Raw genomic sequence first — 15,325 nt, 5'->3', positions numbered from 1 at the left:
CATTGGCCGTGTGATCCATTTTTAATGTAACTCATGCTAGCTAAATATTCATATATGTTTCCACTATTTACTAATATGATCATTCAGAGCTGTCTACTTGAGTCATTGTCACTAAATTATTTATAACTTGAGTTACAGAATTCCAAATTAAGATTTTCTTGATGTTTTTCAAACTAGACTCAAATACCTTTCTATCATAAAATTTTTAGAATTTATAGTAAAATCTTCAAATTTATCCCTATTCTGCTGTTTGATAGCTTCAACCCTTCCTTAGTAAAAATTGTTTGTCTCTTAGTACGAAATTTGGATGATGTTTTCGTTTGTTTCTCTTGAAAGTAGACTCATTAAGGATTTAAACGTATATATTTAAGCCCTAATTATTTTTTACAAATTTTGAAGATTTTCCAAAGTCAGAACAGGGGAACCCAAAACCATTCTGACATTGGCTCACAAAATTCATTATATCTCGTAACTTACAATTTCATTGCCTACACTGTTTCTTCCATCTAAAACTAGACTCAATAAATTTAAATTTCATATTTTATTCAACCTCTAACTCAATTTCCACTATTTTTTATGATTTTTTAAAATTAGACTACTGCTGCTGTCCAAAACTATTTTAGTGCAGAATGTTGATTTCCAAGTTTATAACACCCTTATTTCCTTTCTCTACAATTTTTCATATCATTTTCTCTTACTTCTCTTATTTCTCGACAGCAAGCAATTTCGGCTTTTCACCAAATCTTATTATCTGCGTTTCGAGTACACACCTGGTACCGATTCACTGTGCAAATTAACCCGAGCCTTCAAAAACCTATATTTGACCAATATATCCCTTAATTAATCACTTGATTCATCAATCAACCAAATACCCCAACATAAAACTTGAGAAACTAAACCAACGACGATTCAAAAACTTACCGCGACATATCCAATAACAAGTCGTCTCCACACACTGGAATATCCGCTTAAAACCTTTGAACAACACCTAAACGAGAGTAAAATGAACCCTTTGTTAACTGCCTAATCGAAATGCGATAACTAAGGGAAAAAATTCCACTTATCGAAACAAATGAAGTCAAAAGTTGCACCCAAAGAGATGACTCACGAAATAATACATAAATGAAAAGAGAGGGGAAAGAGAAGAAATAAGATTCGGCCAAAGGGGAACAAAAACGAAAAGTGAACAAGAAGGGAGAAAACATGGCAGAGAAATAAAAGTTTAACATCAAAAATTTGTTGGGAAAAGGAAAAAAAAATTAGAAAACTTGTAAGGAGAAAATCTTATTTTGATAACTTCTCCCCAATTATCTCTTAAAAACACTCCCTATTAACCCATTAAAACACAACTACTATGCATCATCATTAACACTTCTCATTGTTGAATCTTATAACCAACATCACAAACATACTTAACATGAAACATACCTCCAAATTAAGCTTATAACATGACCGAATATATATACCAACATTAGTATCATGATCAAGCCATTTTCGCATGGCTATATACATATAAACAAATTTCAAAACCAAACATATCAAAACTAGCCTATACATGCCACATAACCAAAAACTCAAAGCTTATATTTACCGAAGCGATAACCGGATAGTGTGATGAGGTCTCCTATGACTTCCAACCCGAGCAAGTCTCCAAAACTCTATAAACATAGGAAAAACACACAGAGTAAGCGTTGAAATCTTAGTAAGCCATAAGCAAATAAATCATCTCAATTATATTTATAATTCACTTTAACTAGCCCGAATTTAGCAAATCTCAACCATTTCAATCTCATTTATCAATTCAAAATTCAAATTAACTACCATACATCAAAGTCATATTACACATGCTTCATAATTCCACTGTTCGAACCATATATACTCTTCATTCAAATATATATCACATTCGGTCATACAAAACACATAACCAACAAATCAAAACATGTTTATTTACCTCTTTCACATATACATAACATATTTAATAATTTAACCTTATCAATAACATTTATCTAATCATCTTTCAAACCAAACTAGCATACCTCAAAACCATGTTTCATATTTCATAAATCCCATGTTCGAAACATAGGACCACCATTTCATGGTACTCGAACTATTGAATATAATTAAGCTTATTTCATTACAATTTCATATAATGAGCATATGTATCACAACGTTCATTTATATGCATTCATTTCATTCATTATTATGTATTTCACGAATCGTCATTTGAAACATACTTACTTTTCATTCTTGAATATCATATACACTTCGTACGTACCTGAATCGGATATACTTTCACATAGTCATTCATTTCTCGATATTGCCGGTTGAACCGTTCGAAATGAATAAGGATACTCAGATAGCTTGGAAGCTCTTACAATGCCAACGTCCTAGACGTGGCCTTACATGTAATCAAATATCGATGCCACTGTCCCAGACAGGGTCTTACATGAAATCATGTACAATGCCGACGTCCTAGACATGGTCTTACACGTAAATCTCAAATCGACGCCAACGTCCCAGACGTGGTCTCACACGATAACTCATATCGGAATCCTATGTCATGACATGTGTATCCTAACTATTCCTATGGTTCGCACGGGGCTTTCGGACGTCCTAATTCGTTCGTTTCAAGCTCGTAGTTACTTTTCCTATACTTATATTAATTCGACATACACATATATAGTTACTAAAATTCAACTCGAAACAATTAAATACATTTTCATATGAATTTAACAACAATTATTCACTTATGAACTTACCTCGTACGAACATGAACGAAGCGGACGACTATTCGAAATTTTTTTATTTTTCCCCGATCCAAATCTAATCTCCTCTTTTCTTGATCTAATCAATTCAAATTTGGCTTGTTTAATAACATATTCATTCAATTTTATCCAAAAATACATAATTTGGGTATTTTGCATTTTAGCCCCTAACATTTCACATTTTTTACAATTTAGTCCCTATTTCAAAATAACACAAATTACTCAAAATTTCAACAAACCCATGTTAGGCCGAATTTACCTTCGGTCCTTAGCAGCCCATTTATTCAATTTATTTCATAATTTCACCCTTCAATTTACAAATTTCACAATTTAATCCTTAATACACATTTTTATCAAAAATCATTTAATTAAACATATTAATCTATTAACAAATATTTATTTTCCATCATCAACTATCAAAATACTCATGCATTCAACAATCCCAACATTCAAATACTTTAACAGTTTTGAAATCGGAGATACGGACTAGCTAGATTAAGCTGCAACGATCTCAAAAACGTAGAAACCATTAAAAACGAAGCTAAAACCGTACCTATTTGAGCAATGAGCGCTTGGCCGAATGTTAAAGCCAACAATGGCTTTCTTCTCCTTGAATTTATGGTGAAGATGAATAGTGGAAGATGACAATACATTTTGTTTTATTTTAATTTAACATTATTTACTAATTTACCTAAATAACCATTAATAATATTAATAATTACACCATGTGCCATCCCACTATCATCCACTATCTAAAAAATGGGATAATTACCAGTTAAGAACCTTCACTTTAGGGTTCCATAGCTAATAGACACCTTTAACTATAAGAACACAACTTTTATATTTTACGTGATTAAGTTCTTTTTTTAAAATTGAGCATACAAACGATAAAATTTTCACATGAAATTTTTACACATATAAATCAACATGTTGTAGACACCAAAAATAATATTAAAGTATTTTTTTGACTCAGATTCGTGGTCTCGAAATCACTATCCAACTAAGGCCTAAACCGGACTGTTACACAACATCCTTATGATGACTAGGGATTTGGACTTCAGCGGCATTATTGTTGAGTTAGATTTTTTAGTGATTCACAAACTTAAGAGTAGTAGTTTGGACTTGTCTATTGATGGTTAAATCATTGAGGAGGCCCGTACTTTGTGTGAGTGGTTTGATTTTTGTTTCTTTTTATTATGCTTATGCTCGTAGTTCAGTTAATGGTGTTGCCCATCCTCTAGATCATTGGGCCCTTGATGAGAATGTGGACATTCTTTTTGTTTGGATTATCTGAGTATCATCCATTGGCTTGTGTTAGAATCTTGATTTATGACATTTCGTCCTACAGGAATTTTACTCTAAAGGAATGGTCGATTTTATTCCCTTTAGTTTTTGAATTAATCAATTTTAGTTTTTGTACTTTTCAAATTTTGAAATTTCAGTCCTGATTAAACTATAGCATTTAAATCTATTTAGTTAAATTTTGTCATTAGTCTTGTACGATGCCTAAATTTTAGATTTATTTAATCTTCTCAAATTAAATCATTATTAATCCTATAAATTTAGAATTTTAAAATTTTAATCTTGACACAAATACCAAATTTTAAACCCATAACTGACTTTTTTATTGGTCAAACCTATTGTTTTGTCGACTATGACGAGTGACGACAACCAGTAACTTCGATTCCTTGGCAACGTTGCTGGTTACTTTTACAACAATAAGACAGGTTCCACCATTTTACCAAATTCCCATTACCCAAATTTTTTTTCTAAACATTCTATCCTTACGTTTGGGCTAAACGTAAAACTACTCCAATCAATTTAAATACAAATATTTTTTTTAAATATACTAATTTTTTTTATATCAAATTATAAAATATGGTATTAACATACATCGTTTTAAGTCACACTGTGATTATGATTTTTTACTATAAAATTTAATTTTTATATTTTAATTTAATATAATTTAATTTTTAAATTTTTTAGTTTAAAGTAGACTTATTTCTTAAATATTTGTATCAAATTCGAATCCTATAAATGATATTGTTGGAAAAACTTTATCTAAATATCACCTTCGATCCAAACAAAATTAGGATCAAACTGTAAAACGAATGATGACAAATGTATTATATAAAAAATCTAAACATTAAATTTCAAATATGAGTATAATAGAATAATCAAAATTACTTAGAGAGTTTAACATCCGTAAATCATGGTGCAAACTGTAACATCTGAGGAGTTACCAATCGCAACGTCTATAAATTGTGCCTCAAATCATACCCCAAAATGCACCCAGTACCATTTAACTTCTTTGCTTTCTTTGTATTAGCAGCTTGTGTAGGAGAAAAAAAAAAAAAGATGATGAGAGTTTCCTTTGTTGCCTTGTGTGTGGTGGCACTGGCGGTGGTGATATTTTCAAGTGAAACTCGCACGGCGGAGGCAAAGACATGTAATCCCATGAAGCTTCTCCCCTGCATGCCGGCGCTCACGTCGTCCTCGCCTCCATCAACCAGTTGTTGCAGCAGGCTGAAGGAACAGCAGCCATGCCTCTGTGGATACATTAAGAACCCAGCTCTTAAACAGTATGTCGACAATCCTAACGCTAAAAGGGTTGCTTCGACTTGTGGAGTCCCATATCCTAAGTGTTAAATGTTGCTTAATGGTGTATCTACTCTCTACTGGCAGTAAATAAGTGTTGTTTTTGCTGTCAAGTACTGTTCTGAATAAAAGAATAACGATAAGATATTAGATAAAATTAAGATAATATTTTACATTTTTATTTTGGAAAAATTATAAAAATGATAATATTGGTATGGCTTACAGTTTCTCCATCGTGAAAATATGGCTAATCAACTTATGTTGTTTTTTCATTATTTTCCTTCTTTGATTTGATAAGCAACACTTGAGCAATTAAATTTGTCGTGAGTTTATGGACAGTGTTTTTTCTTCTAATGCAATTTATAGAAGCTTAAAAAAGCCAACACTAATGCAAAAGCCGATGTTTAGCCAAAACATGTAGGGTACCTACAAAATAAAATAACCAAAATTAAACTATAAAATGAAATAATAATACGACAAGAAACGAAAAACTAAAATGGACAGACAATAAGAAAGAAATGACCAACCTTCATCCAGGTCATCATGAAGAAACTCATCCATATCCCCTACTCTCATCACTGTCTTCTTCCTCGGGCTCAAGAAGTATCATCACCATCTATTTCCACTAAAGATTAAGAAATGGATTAATGGCCCTAGGGTCATGGTTTAATTAACTTAATCTAACGATTAATGAGTGAGTTAATTATTATATATATGCATGTTAAGAGGGACAGAGAGAAAACATGTCTTCATCATCTTCTTCTTCATAAACCGAATTTAAAGAGAAGAAATAGGCAAAGCTTCACCCTTTATAATCAGCCAACAAATTAGCAAGGTAAACATGTATTTTTCTTCTTAAATTTCATAGATTTCTCTAGTAGGAAACTAGTTCTAATTAACCCATTGTTTAAATGTTAATATTATATGAGGTCATTTAAGTTACCATTGTACGGAACATTGTGAAATTAAATTGAAACTATGAAATTTTAGTTGTTAAATTTGGTGCTTGTGAGAACTATGCTAGTAAGGAAATAGGTGATGTTAAGCTTAAAGACTTGAAGATATTGTTGAAACATTAGGGACCAAATTGAATAGAATAAAAATAATTGAAATTTTATGTTATAGTGTTAAGTATGACTCCTATTTTAGTCAAATTTGAGAAATAATACTCTAGTTAAATTCTGTTTATTTGTTTCAATCAAACACTGATTAGATTGAAAGTTGAGGTTCTTGTAGTATATATACAAAGTTGAATTTAGATTCGCTCAGGAAAACCTAAAGATACGAGCATGTCGGACCTTAGGGTTAACAAGAGACCTAATTTTAAAACATACATTCATGCTTCAATTGTTAGTTGTGCCTTTTTCTATTGTGTACTAATGAATTTCCATAATCGATTATCGAACGTAGCTAAAGAGGACACTGGGACGTCGAAAGATAAAGGAAAAGAAAAGGCCATCCGCGAATAGCTATTCTAGTTTATGCTTACATACCTTCATTTCAATTTATGCTTAAATAGGTAATTAATTATAATCGATAATACTGGTGTAGAGAATAATTCGACGTATGAATAAATTTGATCAATTGAGTCGATTGGGTTATGTTTGAAATATGTATATGTACATGTGTGAATATTGTATTACAATATAATAATGCTATGATATATTGATCATTATATGTTTGAGTGATGGTTGATAATGATAATGTCCTATTAATAGCATCAAATAGAGTTACAAGTATAGTTGGCATGCCATTAGGTTCCTTTTGTAGGTGGGAGATCTAGCGCTGAGCATGTATCATTAAGTGACAATTATCTAATTCCCTTTGAGTCAAGAACATATCAGCAGCTCAAATACCGTAAGGTACATGTGTATTTTGGTATGGTTGGTGGGATCAGTGCATTTATGCTCGATTAGCACTTCAGTGTGTATACTAGATTGTTGGTGGGTTGATCCGTGTATCTGTTCTCAAATGCAAGTTAGCTAATGAGGGCTAAGAAAATAAAATGAATGTGAATTATAAATGATCATTGATTATGTTTAAAGTACTGAAATTGAAATTGACCTATATTATGTTAAATGAGACGCTAATACCCTAAGGGTGCGTCGAAAATTCTTATATTCCAGTATGTCTTGCGAATACCTTGAGGGTGTTTTGGCAAATGAATAATGTGATTATTATGTGAAGAATGTGAATTATGTAAAGTTTGTTACTTTATAAATTGTTATATTTCAATTATGCTTTTAATTTAACTTTAACTTGTTTGGATTCTAAATTATGATAACACCACTAAGTATACATTACTTTGCATACGAATTTGTTTGTTTCCATGCACAAGTTCTAATTAGGTTCTCTAATAGATTGAAGGTTCGACAAGTATCCCAGACCAAGTAGCTTAACTCATTCTAATTTTGCACTCTTTGTCCATATAGTTAGTTAATGGCATGTACCTAGGTTAAGTCTTTTGATTTAATGGTATTTTGGTTGTTGTCGTATGCTTGATTAGTAACGAACCTATAAAGTTCTCTGTGATGAACTTTCAATGCTTGAGTTATGCATTATAATGTATGATAATAAGAGTCTGTTTACTTGTGTAACTTCGTTAGGTTGAAGAGTATTGGTTATTAACTTGATGGAAGGTTTGATCATGTTTTAGTTTGTTAAATGTAGGTCGTTTTGGTATATTATGGCTAGATACGATCTTGTAAAGCTTCTTTTTGGTGGAAATTCATTGCTTGCTAAATAAACTTGTCACATCCCAAAAATTGGGTTTGAAGAAATTGGATTGTTGGAATCAAGAGGGGTCACGTTCTGATTTTGGGTTCAGATTGTGAAATTTTTTGTTAAGTTAATTAATCTGGTTTCATGGGTAAGTGTTATGTTTGTATGTAAGAGGTTTTGGTTTCGAATCATGTTTCTTGAATTTTTTGTTATTTTACCCCCAATTCCTATTTCTAGTATCTAACATAAATTTAATTCTCGCTCAAATTTTGACAAGAATGAGCTTACTGGTTCAATGGTAAGGCTTCAATTTATCCTTTGGTCTTACGTTTGAATCCTTGCCTGTGCAAGTGGGAATATTTTTGTTAATTTTTCTTGTTGCCGTGCAGTTTAGGCAATTTGGGTTTTAATAAAACTCTAGAAAATCTATTAGATGGGGATTAGATTAGTGGGTCTGGTTAGTTTGGATGTATTTTTATTTTATTATTATTTTTTAAAAAATATTTCCCCAAAATTGTTTCCACATTATTCACATATTCCATGTTTCCCCGAATTTCTCTCATTTGTTTGTTTCACGTTGGTTTCCAGTAACGAAAGAGAATTTCTCAAACTTTATTCTTTCTTCATCTTTCGCCTCCTAATTTTCGTTGTTTTCTTGTCTATTGATCCTTGTGTCATTAAATTTCAAAGGGAAGTGTTTGATTAAAGAGATTGCAACTCGATTCTTGCGTAAGTATCTTTTTTTTTTTGGTTTCAACTTTCGGGGATTTCCACTACTTTTTTTGTAAAGTGGGGGATTTATGTGTAGCGGTGTTTCGTATCTTTAATTGTGCAAGTTTTGTTTTAGGTGGAAATCGCGAGGTGGTTAACCCTTTAGTGAATTAAGATTGTGAGGTTGTTGATTTCATCTCGGGTAAGTGTTTTAATGCCAAATTGTGTAACACCCTAAACTCAGCCTAGGCATTATGGTTGTATCTGACAATGTCACACGATAGTGTTTTTGAAACCTCGTTGTTACGATGAAAACATTCCATGTTATTATCTTTAGTAAACCTTTGTAAGAACTTAGAAAGTCGTCTTTATTCATTTAAAACATTTGTTTTGAAACATCCCTTGTTGCGGAAGCTTTTATAAAACAGTTTAAGTGATCATGCGTTTAGAAAATACTTTAACTTTTTGAGAACCGAATTTCCTACGACCAGCAGGTATAAATCCGTAAAGTCACAGGAGATCCTTAAATTACAACTCAAATAATCAATAATAATGAAATCATAAAATGCAATTGAAAACCATAAAGTCTAAAAATTACTGTGGTCACCGCTGAGTCCTCCGTCACACCGATTCGTCTAAGTCTGGGGATTACCTATGCACATTAAACAAAAAAGGTGAGTTTACGTAAACTCATTGTGTAATCCCGCAGAAACAAACAATCAATTAATATTCACAGTGCACAGTTCAACCGTCTTGGGCCCAAACCCTTTTTAGTATCAATGACAGTTTGGGCCTTAGCCCATCTCAGTACAGTGTCAAAAAGGCAATAGGCCCTTAGCCCATCCCAGTATCAGTAGCAGTAATAGTTAAGCAATATGAAAATCCTACCCAACTAGCCTCTACACACCATCTCCGTCCAACCTTACACTCCATGTGGGGATATAATCAACCCACCCATCCCTACACTCTAAGTAGTACTGAATATGGCACAAAACTGTAGTTTGCAGCTGAACTGCCAGTAAATTAGGCTTAAAGCCTTTCAGTACACTTCCTCCAAATAACAACCCCCAACCCAATGTAATGCAACATACCATGGATGATATGATATTATGAAATTTTAGTACATATATTCAGTTCAGATATTAACATGCTCAGTACAAATATCATTCAGTCAATTTCACACATTTAAGGGTCTAACTAGCGCTTATCGACCTTACAGTAGGTTCACCGTCGACTTGGGCGACCCGTGCAACCTTAGAAACATTTCAGTAAAAATTGGTCCACACGCCCTGTATGCCCGCGTGGCCCACTCGGCCCAAATTGGCCTTGGCAATGTAATCTATTTTTAATGTAACCCATGCTAGCTAAATATCCATATACGTTTCCACTATTTACTAATATTGTCATTCAAAGTTGTCTACTTGAGTAATTGTCACTAAATTATTTATAACTTGAGCTACAGAATTCCAAATTAAGATCTGCTTGATGTTTTCGAAACTAGACTCAAATACCTTTCTATCATAAAATTTTAAGAATTTATAGCTTACCAAATAAGTACAGTAAAATCTTCAAAGTTATCCCTATTCTTCTGTTTGACAGCTTCAACCTTTCCTTATTAAAAATTATGTCTCTTGGTACGAAATTTTGATGATGTTTCCGTTTGTTTCTCTTGAAAGTAGACTCATTAAGGATTTAAACGTATATATTTAAGCCCCTAATTATTTTTTGACAAATTTTGATGATTTTCCAAAGTCAGAACAGGGGAACCCGAAACCATTCTGACATTATCTCACAAAATTCATTATATCTCATAACTTACAATTTCATTGCCCACACTGTTTCTTCCATGAAAAACTAGACTTAATAAATTTTAATTTCATTTTTTATTCAACCTCTAACTCAATTTCCACTATTTTTGATGATTTTTCAAATTTAGACTACTGCTGCTGTCCAAAACTATTTTAGTGCAGAATGTTGATTTCCAAGCTTATAACACCCTTATTTCCTTTCTCTACAATTTTTCTTATCATTTTCTCTTGGTTCTCTTATTTCTCGACAGCAAGCAATTTTGGCTTTTCACCGAATCTCATTTTCTACGTTTTGAGTACACACCTCGTATCTATTCGCTGTGCAAAGTAACCCGAGCCTTCAGAAACCTATATTTGACCAATATATCCCTTAATTAATCACTTGATTTGTCAATCAATCAAATACCCCCAACATAAAACTTGAGAAACTAAACCAATGACGATTCAAAAACTTACCGCGATGAATCTGATAACCAATCGTCTCCACACACTGAATATCTGCTTAAAGCCTTTGAACATCACCTAAACGAGAGTAAAATGAACCCTTTGTTAACTGCCTAGTCGAAATGCGATAACTAAAGGGAAAAATTCCACTTACCGAAATAGATGAAGTCGAAAGTTGAACCCAAAGAGATGACTCGCAAAAAAAATACAAAAACGAAAAGAGAGAGGAAAGAGAAGAAACAAGATTCGGCCAAAGGGGAACAAAAACCAAAAGTGAACAAAAAGGGAGAAAACACGGTAGAGAAACAAAATTCTAACGTTAGAAAATTTGTTAGGAAAAGAAAAAAAATAGAAAAATGATACGGAGAAAATCTTATTTTGATAACTTCTCCCCAGTTATCTCCTAAAAACACTCCCTATTAACCCACTAAAACAAAACTACTCAACAATCCAGTTTATTTTGAACTCCACCACGTTACACGCCTCAAACAAAAATTAATTCCCCTGCTTGCGCAGGGACTCAAACACAGGACTTCCTACACACTACCACTCCGCTTAACCACCAGACCTGTAGGCCAATTCTGATAACTTTTTACCAACAATCAAATAAAAGCCTGATGAACAAGAGTAAGGCCTAATTCATTCAAAATACCAAAATTTTCCCAAGCGAAGGCTTGAACTTGAGACCTTCCAAACACTCCCAGAACTCAAAACCACTAAAGCTGACAGATATTTGTATCATATTTTCACAATAACGAAATTAGAAATTTTGGGGCATTACAATTCTACCCCATAAAAGAAAATTTCGACTTCGAAATTTACCTAATCTGAATGGGTGAGGATATTGTTGATGCATCGCATCCTCAGGCTCCCACGTCGCATCCTCCTTGCTATGATTACGCCACAAAACCTTCACTAAGGGAATAGTATTTTTCCGAATGACCTTTACATCACGCTCCAGAATCTGAATCGGCTCCTCCTCAAAGGTCAAGTTTGGCTTAACCTCAATCTCCTCAACAAAAACAACATGCGTGGGATTAGAGCGGTAGCGCCTCAACATCAAGACGTGAAATACATCATGAATGTGGTCCAACTTTGGAGCTAACTCCAATTGATAAGCGACAGGTCCCACACGTTTCAGAATGCGGTAAGGTCCAATAAACTGAGGGCTCAGCTTGCCCTTGCGACCGAACCTCAGAACCTATTTTCATGACGAGACCTTGAGAAAAACTAAGTCCCCCACAGAATACTCGATCTCACGCGTATTTAAATCCGCATAAGATTTTTTCCTGTCAGAAGCCACTTTCAAACGATCCCGGATCAATCTAACACTATCCTCTGTCTTAGAGACCAACCCAAGACCCAGAACACGTCTTAATCCAACATAAAGGAGTGCGACACTTACAACCGTACAGTTCCCCGTAAGGTGCCATATAGATGCTAGACTGGAAGCTATTATTGTAGGCAAACTCCACTAATGACAACTACTCCTCTCAACTGCCTCAGAAATCAATAACACAGCTCCCCAACATGTCCTCCAGTATCTGAATCACCCTCTCCGACTGACCATCTGTTTGAGGATGGAAAGCAGTACTAAAGTCTAATCTTAAACCCTGAGCCTCATGAAGCTTCTTCTAGAACAGAGACGTGAAACGAGGATCCCTATCAAAAATGATCGAGACAGGTACCCCATGCAGTCTCAGTATTTTTGATATGTAGAGCTTAGCTAATTTCTGAAGTCAGTAACCTCATGCTTCAACCATGGCCACCAGTACAATTCCTGAAGATCTCGGTACATCTTGTTCCCACAGGGATGCATAACATAGGGACTACCATGCGCCTCTCTCAAAATCAACTGCCTTAAATCCTCATTATTCAGTACACAAATCTGACTGCGGAAACAAAATACCCTATCACTGTTTATCCCAAAGTCAATAGTGTAACCATTCTCAACCTGACGAAAATGAAACTTGAGAGACCTAACCCCTAACTATTTACCTTGAATCTGTTCAATCCATGTCGGTTTGACCTAAAGTTCTGCCAACAGACTTCCACTATCGGATAGGCTAAGTCAAGCAAACATCGCTCTTAGATCGGTCACAGCCCTATAGCTCAACGCATCGGCCACCACATTGGCCTTGCCAATATGGTACTCAATGGTATAGTCGTAATCCTTAAGCAGCTCAACCCATCTTCGCTGCCTTAGATTCAACTTCTTTTGCGTAAGGAGATACTTGAAGCTTTTGTGATCAGTGTAGATGATACAATTCTCACATTACAGATAATGCCTCCAGATTTTCAATGGAAATACTACGACGGCCAACTCTAAATCGTGTGTCAGATAGTTCGCCTCGTATGTCTTAAGCTAACTAGACGCATATGCAACCACCTTACCATCCTGCATCAACACACATCCCAAACCGACATGTGATGCATCACTATAAACCGTGAACTCCTTTCCAAGTTCAGGCTGTACCAAAACAAGAGCCTCAGTTAGTACAATCTTAAGCTTCTCAAAGCCCTCTTGCTGCGTATTAGTCTAGTCAAACAGTACACCTTTACGTAGCAGCTTAGTCAAGGGTTCTGCGATCAATGAAAATCCTTCCACAAGTTGTCGGTAATAACCGACCAACATCAAAAAGCTGCAGATCTCAGACACATTCTTAGGCTACTTCCAATCCAATACAGCCTCAATTTATCAAGGATCGACTCGAATCCACTCAGTAGACACTACATGACTCAAAAATGTTACTTCACGTAACCAGAACTCGCACTTGCTGAACTTAGCATAGAGCTGCATTTCCCTCAAAATTTGAAGAACAAACCTAAGGTGCTCGTCATGCTCATCCTCAGTCCTCGAATAAACCAATATGTCATCGATGAACACCACTACAAACTGATCCCGGTAGGGCTGAGACATTTGGCTCATCAGATCTATAAAAGCTATCGGTGTATTAGTCAGTCCAAATGGCATCACTAAAAACTTGTAATGACCATACGAGTCCTAAATGCCGTCTTATGCATATCAGCCTCCTTAACCCTCAACTGATGATACCCAGAACGCAAGTCAATTTTGGAAAACACAGACGCCCCTCGGAACTGTCAAAAAAATCATCAATCCTCGGAAGTGGATACTTATTCTTAATAGTCAACTTATTTAGTTGTCGGTAGTCGATACACATCCTGATGGATGCATCTTTATTCTTAACAAACATTACTGATGCTCCCCATGGGGACACACTAGGGCAGATAAACCCACGATCCAATAACTCCTGAATTTGAGTCTTAAGCTCCGTAAACTCTTTAGGTGCCATTCGATAGGGAGCAATAAACACCGAGGTTGTACCAGGGAAAAGATCAATCTCGAGCTCCACTTCTCGATTCGAGGTAAACCCGATAACTCCTAAAGAAATATGTTAGCCAAGTAATTTCGACATTTCCCAATTACAACTACTTTGTTACCCTCCTCAGTTCTTAATACGTGCCTCTTAGCTGCACAGTCCAAACTGACACGATGCTTGACCAACCAGTCCATCCCTAATATCATATCGAACTCCTCAAACGAAAGCTCCATCAAATTAGCCAAAACTACCGTCCCTTGAACCTCTAAAGGGACATCCCTGTACAGTTTCCTAACTCTAACAGATTGCCCGGCGGGATCAGCACAGTCACCTCACTAGAAGTACTCTCAACCAGAATCCCCAAATTTTAAGATATGTTGCTAGCTATGTATGAGTGAGTGGACCCTATGCCTATCAAAGCAATATACGGTACATCAAGAATAAAAAATGTACCCGTAATGACATCCAGAGCATCTCCATCTTCTCGGTGATGAGCAACATAAACTAGGGTCGGTTGTCTCGCCTCAGGCTATCCAGCACCTTTGCCCGGTGCTCTCCACCCACGACCCATACCATTACCACCTCTGGCCTATCCACGGCCCCTCGGTGGCTGCTACACTATACTCAGTGACTATGTCGCACCAGTATCCAAAGCTTACATAGCCTTCAGTGGACACTCCCTAATATAGTGCTCTAATGACCCACTCCGCAAGCATGCCCCAGTTTTGACTGGTCCAGCTTTGACTGGCCTAGTTTTGACTGGCCCATCAGCTCTAGTCTTTTTCTTAGGCCTCTGCATATAACTCAAGGGCTCTGGATCTCTCTTGTTCAGAATGCGGTAAGGTCTAATAAACCAAGGGCTCAGTTTGCCCTTGCGACCGAACCTCAGAACCTATTTCCATGGCAAGCACTTGAGAAAAACTAAGTCCCCCATAGA

General features: G+C 35.2%; 1 long non-coding RNA gene and 1 pseudogene across 1 annotated transcript; one reads left to right on the top strand and one right to left on the bottom strand.

Moving 5' to 3' along the window:
* Window positions 1–405: 405 nt before the first annotated feature.
* On the bottom strand, window positions 406–3,392 carry LOC128035581 (uncharacterized). Its single transcript, XR_008192057.1, has 4 exons — window positions 3,319–3,392; window positions 2,760–2,844; window positions 1,592–1,658; window positions 406–988 (listed from the first exon to the last, which is right to left on the bottom strand). It is a non-coding gene; the product is annotated as an uncharacterized LOC128035581 (long non-coding RNA).
* A 1,674-nt stretch (window positions 3,393–5,066) lies between these two features.
* Window positions 5,067–6,033, top strand: LOC128035580 (probable non-specific lipid-transfer protein AKCS9; annotated as a pseudogene).
* Window positions 6,034–15,325: the final 9,292 nt, after the last annotated feature.

Source organism: Gossypium raimondii, chromosome 12 (assembly GCF_025698545.1).
Source record: "Gossypium raimondii isolate GPD5lz chromosome 12, ASM2569854v1, whole genome shotgun sequence".
In the NCBI taxonomy this organism is placed as follows: Eukaryota; Viridiplantae; Streptophyta; class Magnoliopsida; order Malvales; family Malvaceae; genus Gossypium; species Gossypium raimondii.
Note: the sequence above shows the minus strand (reverse complement) of the source record. Positions and strands in the feature narration are given on the sequence as shown.